Below are 9,452 nucleotides of genomic sequence, written 5' to 3'. Positions count from 1 at the left end.
GTAAGGAAAGAAAAAGAATAGGCTTTACTCTGAGATTCACAGAGTGTGTATAATATAGTCTGTTCATATCCACCCCCCCCGCCCGCCATCCGTCACTGTAGCTGTTCCTCCCAGAGTCCTCCTTGCACTTCCTCTTCTTTTTTAAAGGGTTTTTGTTTGTTTGTTTTGTTTTGTTTGTTTGTTTAGAAGCCCTGGCTGTCCTGGAACTCACTGTGTAGGCCAGTCTGGGCTCAAATCTCAGAGATCGTCTGCCTCTGTCTACTGAGCACTGGGATTCAGGATGCGCACCACCACTGCCCCGCAGTTAATTCAGTCAGTCGGTGGGAATTATTTCAGCTACCGTGGAAATCCACATGAAACTGTCGAATGCATCCCTCCTGGGAACACCGCTAGGAGAACCTGTCAGCACACGACAGCGATGCCTGCCCCTTGTGTTTGTCACGGCGGTTTTCACAACAGCCCCATCTAACACAGCCCAGGCGCTGACAATGTGCACACAGAGAGAAAATGCGGCTTAGACAGAATATGGGGTTTTACTCAGCCCTAAAGATGAACACAATGATATCTTTTTCAAGAAAACATGAAATTAGAGGTTATCAGATAAACACATATTTTATGTTTTCCCTCATATGTGGAGTCTTGATTTAGAAAGAAGACGATTTAGGCATCGCTCCGCTCCAGCCGTCCCACAGCCTCTAGCTCGCTTGCTTGCTCCGGACTGACTGGTGGACGGCTGGAGCGGAGCAAAGCCTCAATCAAAGGAACGTGCTTCTTCAAGCCCTTCAGGCAGTGGTTCTGACGGAGAAGTTGAAAAAAAGTTAAAGAGGAAAAAGCAGGTTGTTTCAGAGAGACCTGTGAAGAAGCGAAAGCCTGGGGGAGACTTCTAGAGCTCAGGCATCCTCCAAAGGGCAGCAGCGGGGAAGATGGCGTGCTCCAGACTGGAAGGACGAGATACGCCGGTGTTCGGGACGTTAAAGGGAAAACTCTGATACCAGAGAATATTGGATGGACTCAGAAGGTGAAATGAGACCAGGGAGAAACGGTATTTCTTTAAACATGGAACAGTGGAGCCAGGGAAGGAAGATCTCCGACGTAGGTGATGCAGTGAGAAAGCTGTAAACTCTGAGCCTTAGCAAACCTGTACTGTTGGTGTTTTACTCTGTCTCTTTACATGGGCTTCTGTTTTCTAAATGTTGTTTTCCAAGCTGTTGTATATTTGGATTGCAGAGCAATTTGTAAGACAAATACTTTTTTTAATGTGCATTATTAAAATGTTCTAAGTGAAGCTAATTGTCAACTTTATTAAAGAGGAATGCTTTGTGCCCTCTAAAAAATAAAATAATAAAATAAAAATAAAAAGAAGACGATTCCTGGAGGGTGAAGTAAATGGTTAAGAGCATGTACTTCTTCAGAGAATTCGAACTCAGATCCCAGCACCGTGTAACAAGCTGGGCATTGTGCACAGCCCTGTGGCCTCAGCACTGAGGGCTGGAAGATCACGGGGACTATTGGCTTCCATCTCAGCTGGAAAAAAAAGATGTAGGTTCAGGGAGAGATCGCCTGGTACCCTTCTCTGTCCTCCACACAAGTGCATGCACCTGCACACACATGTGCACATCACCACACATTCGAGCTCACATACACACACACACATACATACATACATACACACACACATATACTCATCCACACATTCACATACACACTCACACATACACACACTCACTCACACACAGTCACACACACAGTCACACACACACTTAATTACACTCATACACACTCACACACTCACACACACATACATACACACTCATACACTCACACACACACTCACACACACTCTCTCACACACACACTCTCTCACATACACACACACTCACACACGCACACACACTCGCAGGCACACACACATTCACACATTATTTAATATCACATATAACTGAATGTTCCTATCAAAGTAGCTATTTTATTTTATTATATAAGAATTACAACATTATAATGATCAAGGACTTTATATTAAACAAGCTGACTTATTTCGCTGCTAAAAGGTATTGTTAAAAGGAGACTCAATCTGTTTTCTTTTTTTTTTAAGATTTATTTATTACATATGAGTACACTGTAGCTGTTTTCAGACACACCAGAAGACAGCACCAGATCTCATTACAGATGGTTGTGAGCCACCATGTGGTTGCTGGGATTTGAACTCAGGACCTCTGGAACAGCAGTCAGTTGTTAACCACTGAGCCATCTCTCCAGCCCTCAATCTGTTTTCATTTATCAATGTGTCACTTTTTTCCATGCTCAGCCCAAACTCTGGCTAATTTAGGTCCCTCTGACCACATATTCCTGGAGCGAGAACATTTCCTTTCTTAGATGCAGCTGTTTTGTTTTATAGGGGCCCAATATTGAGAGAAAGAGAAAGGGGGGGTGACTGTGGTATTACATTTTAAATAAAAAAAAAAAAAACTTTTTCATAAAATTTTGTAGATTCTTTTAAAATTTCACTTCATGCACCCCAATTCCCCTCATTTCTCAGTTCTATATCTACCCTTGTATCCTGCCCCCCACCAAAGAAAGTATAAAAGTAAAGTTTTTGCCCAAACAGCTTTACCGGCAAGTGTTGGATGTAGTCATTGGTCTGGCTCAAGGCCTCTGGCTTCTGCTACATTAGCCATACTGGCTCGTCACACAGACTTCGCCCTGGACATCCTCTTGCTGCCCTGTGTCCTTCCTGAGCTCCAGCAGTTCAGAGATGAGGTAGATGTTGGGGTGGGCCACCTCAGAGCCCCAGATCTGGGCCTGGGTGGGGACTGAGCTGGCTAACACTCCAGCTCTCACAAGCCCACTCCCCGCTATCCAGACCAGCAAAGGAAACATTTAAAGAGACCCTTGTAGTCAGCAGTGACTGCAGAGACAATTGGTCAAACAGAGAGAGTAAGGGACCACTGACGCCGGGTGGGACGTCTGTGTCACTACCTACAGGACTCCGGGAACGTTGTGGTAGAAAGAGCTGGGCTGTGGCAGTGTGGACCTTTGGGAGACAGAGGCAGGCTGCTGCTTCCTGAGTTTCGAGTCCAGCCTCATCTCCAGTGTGACGAGGAATGTAAGAGCCCGAGAAAGGTGCTGGATTCCGGGCAGAATGGACACTGTATCCTTGAATTTAAGTAGCTACAACGACCTCCACAAGTTCTCTGAAAGCAGGGACTTACTGAAATGGTGTCACAGATGCGAAAGGGGTTTCCCCGGCCCTGCTCTTCCCTAGGGATGTGTTTAGTCGGTGGTTGATGGAAGGATGAGAGGTTTTTCTTCAGTTGGGTAGACGCTGGTGCTTCTGTAAACAACCCTAATGATACTCACGGGGTTGCACACTCACAAAAGGGCATGAAGTGGAAGCTGACGCTAGGGAAGAGGGAGGAGTCTGGAATTACAGGAAACGGACTCTGAAAAGGCAAGGATGAAAACTCAGCTCAGACTGACACTGCTGTCGGTCTGGGTCAGACTCGGGGGTTGCTTGTTGTCAGCGCATTTGAAACAGTGCGATTTAGGAAGAAGTTTCCAGGCAACAACCATTCCAATTCCAGGTTTCCAGGCAACAATCATCCAATTCTAGCTGCACATTAAAGCCGAAGGTGTGACTACTTAGAAACTCCTTTATGACCACAAGCGTGAGTTCTATAACTAAAAAGCCCTGAATCTAATGTGCTCTCTGACAGGTCGCATAGAGTACAGCAAGCTATAAATATGTGTGAACCCCACTCCTAAATATGGCTCCCATTAACTGAGAGCTAAAAACAACGGTCTAGGAGAAAGAGTCTAGGATAAGCATTCTGGGGAATTAGGGTAAGGTATGCCCCTACAGATAGCAAAAATGTCACCAGGCTACATCTACTCCCAGCCTTCTGGGCGTGGGAGGACAGATAATTCCTCATTGAGGAGAGGCCCCTGCATGCTTAACAGTCCTAGTTCCCTGGGCTCTGTGGACACAAGGACCTTTGTGTCTCCAACAGAGAGGCTAAAGAAGGAGTAGATATCAAAATGCACAATGTGCACATGCGAAAGTGTCCATTAGGATGTCATTATTATGTGACAAATGCTAATAAAACACTCAGAAGTACACTCTAGAAATTATGGTATTCTGATATGAGAGACTTTCTGATACATTAAGTGGAAATAGCAAGTTATAAGATAGTCAGTCCAAGTTTGAAAAAGAAGAATAAACACATTTATGTCGAAGACAGAAGGATGAGAAGCACAGGGAGGTGCAGCCACCATAATCATGGTGTAAACTTTAAAAATGCAAACGGGGCTGGAGAGATGGCTCAGCGGTTAAGAGCACTGACTACTTTCCCAAAGGTCCCGAGTTCAATCCCCACAACCATATGGTGGCTCACAGCCATCTGTAATGGGATCTGGTGCCCTCTTCTGGTGTGTCTGAGGACAGGTACGGTGTGCTTTTATATATATATGTATATATATATATATATATATATGTATATATATATATATATATATATATATACACACATTATATATACACATATATAATAAAAACACTTAAAAAAAAGAAAAAGACAAAATAAAAATGTAAGCAGGATCTCAAGTGGATAACTGGCTAATGATTCAGAACGGAGCCTGACAGCCACGTGCTGACCCTGGGTCACAGTCACACATATTCTTTTGCACATACTAAACTGTGGTATAGTCCTGTACCAACTTTCAAAATAAATGCATCCCTATAAGGCTCAATTTGCTGCTTGGATCTGACCAATCTGAACCATTATCTATAGTCATATGTAAATGTCCACCAATCGGGAGCAAGCATGGTTGCATCTCACATTTGTGCAGTAGACAGATGGTCAAAACAGCCTCTGTCGCCGTTTTTGAAACTGTGGGCATGATCCCATATGGGATCACATAACTCAATGTTCAGGCCACAAAAACAAAATTGACAATAACAAAAAGTTTCCACTGGGAGATAGTGCCACATGCCTTTAATCCTAGCACTTGGGAGGCAGATGCGGGTGGATCTCTGTGAATTCAAAGTCGGCCTGGATCACAGAGTAAGTTCCAGGACAGACAAAGCCATACAGAGAAACCCTGTCTTGAAAAACAAAAACAAAAGCTTCTGAACTAGCAACCAACCACCAAAAAAAAAAAAAAAGTAATGAATCCAGGGCAGAGCTCAGTGGGTCTCACTGTAGCCTTGGTTGTGAGCACTCGGTGTGCACATGCTAACCGTGCTTTGCTCACAAATGTTGCTCACACACACACACACACACACACACACACACACACACGTCGGCTCAGATTCATGTCTGTTGCATGTCTACGTTGCCAGTGCTTTGGCTGCCCATACAGTCTCTACACTTAGAGAAATAGACTGGCTCAATTACAAAAAGCTAAAGTCTAAATAGTTTCCCCACCATCATTTCTCAGGCTGTAAATATCAAAGTGGTGTTTCTCTGGATTGCATTCTGTCAGGATGTCTGCTTAGAAAAGTTGCAGTTTGAATTGCTGCCTTGGGGTCGGGACAATGACTCCGTAAGCTTTAGTGATGGCCCTGAACATACACCTGTTGTTGGTATCAGGACCAACTTCCGCCTCCGAACCCAGTGATGACGTCACCCGCAGGAGACAGGGACCCGCATCTGTTGCCATGGCAATCATCATCCATTCCCAGCGTTGGCTGGCTTACCTCCCACCTTTACCTTCAAGCGGTTCCATCACAGTCCAAATAAAAGGCAGACCCTTCCTGACCTTCACCTCTTCTTCTCTTCTCCCCCTTTTGTCTCCGCCGCCCCGTTTCCCCACAATAAACCTCTCTCACGTGGAACTGCGTAGGCCTGGTGTGGTCCGTCGGGACGCGAACAGGTTTCTATCACGCCACCTGCTATTTCCCTCTACACATGCCTGTGAAGCCGTGTTCCCCTTCACTGATGGTAATGAAGATTAAATACTGATCAGTTCTAAAAGTTTTAAAAGATCCCCTGCATCTTGCAACATTCCACCAGGATGTAATTCATGTAAGTACCAACAGGCATCTGATCCTCACTGATGCACTTGGCAAAATCGTTTGTATACCCAAAAATTGTCCCGAAATTAGCTTCTGTACAATTTACTATCCGTGAATGTTTGCTCTGTGTGCCTGTTTCATCTATTTATAAATCTGGGCTCACCAGAAAGTATCTTGAGCCTAAAGGTGTGAGGAGAGCTGAAGAGACGGCTCGGCCGTGAAGAGCACCGTCCCTGAGGGCCTCAGCTTGCTTCCCATCACCCTTGAGAGTTGTTCATAACGGTGAAACTTTAGCTCCAGGGGATCTGGCGCCCTCTTCTGGCCTCCACAGGTCCTCGAGTTCACAAAAAACCACCCACACTACACCTAACACAAAAATAGATGAAAACAAAAATATTGAGTTTAAAAGGCCATGTCCTAAGGGCAGGACAGCTTTTTTTTTTTTTTTTTTTTTTTTTTTTTGTATTTCCCGGCCTTGGAGGGCTGGGGTGAGAGGATTGCGATGAATTTCAAAGTCAGCCTGGGCCACAGAGTAAAAACCCTGTTTCCTAAAACCAAACCAAATCTCACAAAACCTTGCTTCATCGGAGCAGATCCCATTACAGATGGTTGTGACCACTGCGTGGTTGCTGGGAATTGAACTCAGGACCTCCGGAAAAGCAGTCAGTGCTCTAACCACTGAACCATCTCTCCAACCCTTGTAGTTGTTTTTAAATAAAGGCTCTCTCTGTCATCATTTCTTTTCCTAGTAAAAAATTTTTATTGAATATTTTTCTTTACTTATATTTCTAATGTTAACCCCTTTCCCAGTTTCCCTCTGAAATCCCCCTATCCCATCCCTCCTCCCCCTGCCCCATGAGAGTGCTCCCCCACCCACCCCTCCCACCTCCCCACCCTGACATTCCCCTACACTAGGGCATTAAGCCTTCACAGGACCAAGGACATCTCCTCTCCTTGATGCCCAACAAGGCCATCCTCTACATAAGCAGCTGGAGCCATGGGTCCCTCCGTGTGTGCTCTTTGGTTGGTGGTTTAGTCTCTGTCTGGGAGCTCTGGGGTGTTTGTTTGGTGTTGTTCTTTGGCTCCTTCAATCCTTTCTCTAACTCCTCCATTGGGGACCCCGTTCTCAGTCCAATGGTTGGTTGAGAACATCCAACTCTATTTCTCAGGCTCTGGCAGAGCCTCTCAGGAGACAGCCAAATGTTGCCGATTGCTGCTAGTTCCTGTTCTGGGCCTCACAGGGAGGTTTTCAGGCCTGACGGATGCTTGACTTGAGGTGCAGCGAGCTGGCTCCTGAGAGGTAGTAAGTAGACTCCTTTTTATCGGGCTTCTTTCTTTCCTTTCCTTCCCCCTTACTCCCTCACTTTTTTTTTTTTTTAAAGAGAGGGTTTCTCCTGTAGGCTGTCCTGGAACTCACTCTGTAGACCAGGCTGGCTTTGACCTCAGAGATCTACCTGCCTCTGCCTCCTGAGAGTTGGGATTAAAGGTGTGTACCACTGGGTTGCTTAAACAAACTCAGTAAGAATGAGTCCGACCCCGGTCAGTGGTTGGCTGTGTGTGTGTGTGTGTGTGTGTGTGTGTGTGTGTGTGTGTGTGCCCCAGTTGGGATAAACAGACCTTTCTCCTTCAGCTGAAGCTGCTGCTGACAAGGCCGACTTGTCAGTAGAGACCTCTGAGTCCTTGAATTTCATCTGGGGATTGATGTGTTACAAATTACTACCGTTTGTCTTCTTGGAATAAGCCAGCCACAGTGACAAACATTTTATCCTCAAAGCTGACAAACACCCGGCTTGAAAAGCAAGCAAACACATAATCTCTACCTAGAGAGAACTCTAAATCTTGCCATCTCTAATTTTATGCACCAAGAAAAACTCCAAGGTCAAAAAACCCTTTTTCGGAGCCGGGATCTTCTTCCGGTTGCAACACCCTGCAGGAAATGACCAGAGAGAGAATCTGGTAGAAAGCTGCCCTTTTATGACCTACCCTTGGAAGTCACATGACATCACTTTCCCTACATTCTGTTTGAAAAGACTCATTAGGCCGGCTTCCCATCCGGGCAGTGGGGGACCTGGCCTCATATTTTGAAGAAAGGACTTGAGACATATTTTTAAAACTACTGCTGTGCTGAGATGTAAGTCAGCTGGCAGAGGGCTTGCCTAGCATGCGTGAAGCCCCGGTTTAGCTCTCAGGCACCGTGTGAAGCAGACGTCATGGAGCATGCGAATAATTGTAGCATTCCGGAAGTGGAGGCAGGGGAATCAGGAGATCAAGGGCACCCTCAGTTACATATTGAATTGAAGGACAGTCTGGGCTACATATGATATTCTCTCAAAAAATAAAAAATCTATGACAACCAAGGTACCAGAGCACCAGGAGTCCTCTAGAGAAGGCATGGTAACTGGAGGGTCTGACTGCGCATGTCTTATCCTTCTCCCGGCACAAATACAGCTTTGTAGTCTTTTGCTTGCTTGGTGGAATTAAAAATAACATCTAGAGAGGTGCAACCTGTTTGCTCTGTCTGCCTCCTCCCCTCCCCAAGAGGGTCCCACCCCAATCCACCCGGCTGGAGAAGGGAATTTTAATCTTCACAGTTGCCTCTCTAGCACATGCTAACCTCAGCACAGAAGTCAGTGTCGTCAGGAAGCTTAGGAAACTCCCCAGTGATTTATCCGTTTTGTTAAAAGGAGGGAGGGAGATGTGTTTTAGATGTGTCTAAGAGATTCTGGGAAGGAAGCTTTAAGTGCACAATGATAATGAAGAAGCTGGGTCTAAATATTCACAGCAATTATTTCCTTCCGGACGTGTTGAGAAAAGAGGGTGAAAGTCGATTGAAAACAAATTTGCGTTAGAGTTAAATGTTTAAAAAGCTCAATTTATACCTCTTGTTAGACTGTCAATTCCTCCTCTGGGTTTTGAGTGGCTACTGGATTCATGATTTACCAAGAAGAACGCTTGACTGGAGGGAAAGCAATTAGCATCTCTTTCACAGCTCAGCAGGAGTTGCCCAAGGTCTGGCGAGGCTGGGAAGAATTGTAAAAGACTCACTAAAACAAAATCAGTTTTCAAATCTGATGTATGTATGCTCTCTAGAGTCTTCTGAGGAACAAAAGGATACAAAGTAATAACTGCTAAGGGCTTTCACTCCTGCCGTACTTGAATCTAAGCCTCGAAACCAGAAAAATGAATTGCAGTGGAGCAGAAATATTACTAATTGCTTTTCAGGAGTCCCAGCATCTGATCTCTCTGCTCTCCCAAGAGTAATGTGAACGTTCTGGTGCTGAGAGATCGCACAGTTGTGTCCAGATGGGCAAAAATTATAGAGCAAAGACTTTTAACCCAGCCCAGGTCCTCACCAGCCCCAGTGAGTTGTCTGTCCACATACATTCTGACGGCAAGTACCTGGCACCTGATTTTAGCAATCCCAGGGGAAAGATGATCC

At 45.3% G+C, this 9,452-nt stretch overlaps 1 pseudogene across 1 annotated transcript in view; it reads left to right on the top strand.

The window, feature by feature from the left end:
- Nucleotides 1-1,119, top strand: part of LOC308420874 (activated RNA polymerase II transcriptional coactivator p15-like) — a 9,591-nt pseudogene extending 8,472 nt beyond the window's left edge. The window contains exon 2 of the transcript in view: nucleotides 762-1,119. The product of the transcript in view is annotated as an activated RNA polymerase II transcriptional coactivator p15-like (transcript). The remainder of the gene's footprint in view (nucleotides 1-761) is intronic.
- The last annotated feature ends 8,333 nt before the right edge of the window (nucleotides 1,120-9,452 follow it).

The sequence above is a fragment of the Micromys minutus genome (genome assembly GCF_963924665.1).
Source record: "Micromys minutus genome assembly, chromosome: 5".
Taxonomy (NCBI): Eukaryota; Metazoa; Chordata; class Mammalia; order Rodentia; family Muridae; genus Micromys; species Micromys minutus.
Note: the sequence above shows the minus strand (reverse complement) of the source record. Positions and strands in the feature narration are given on the sequence as shown.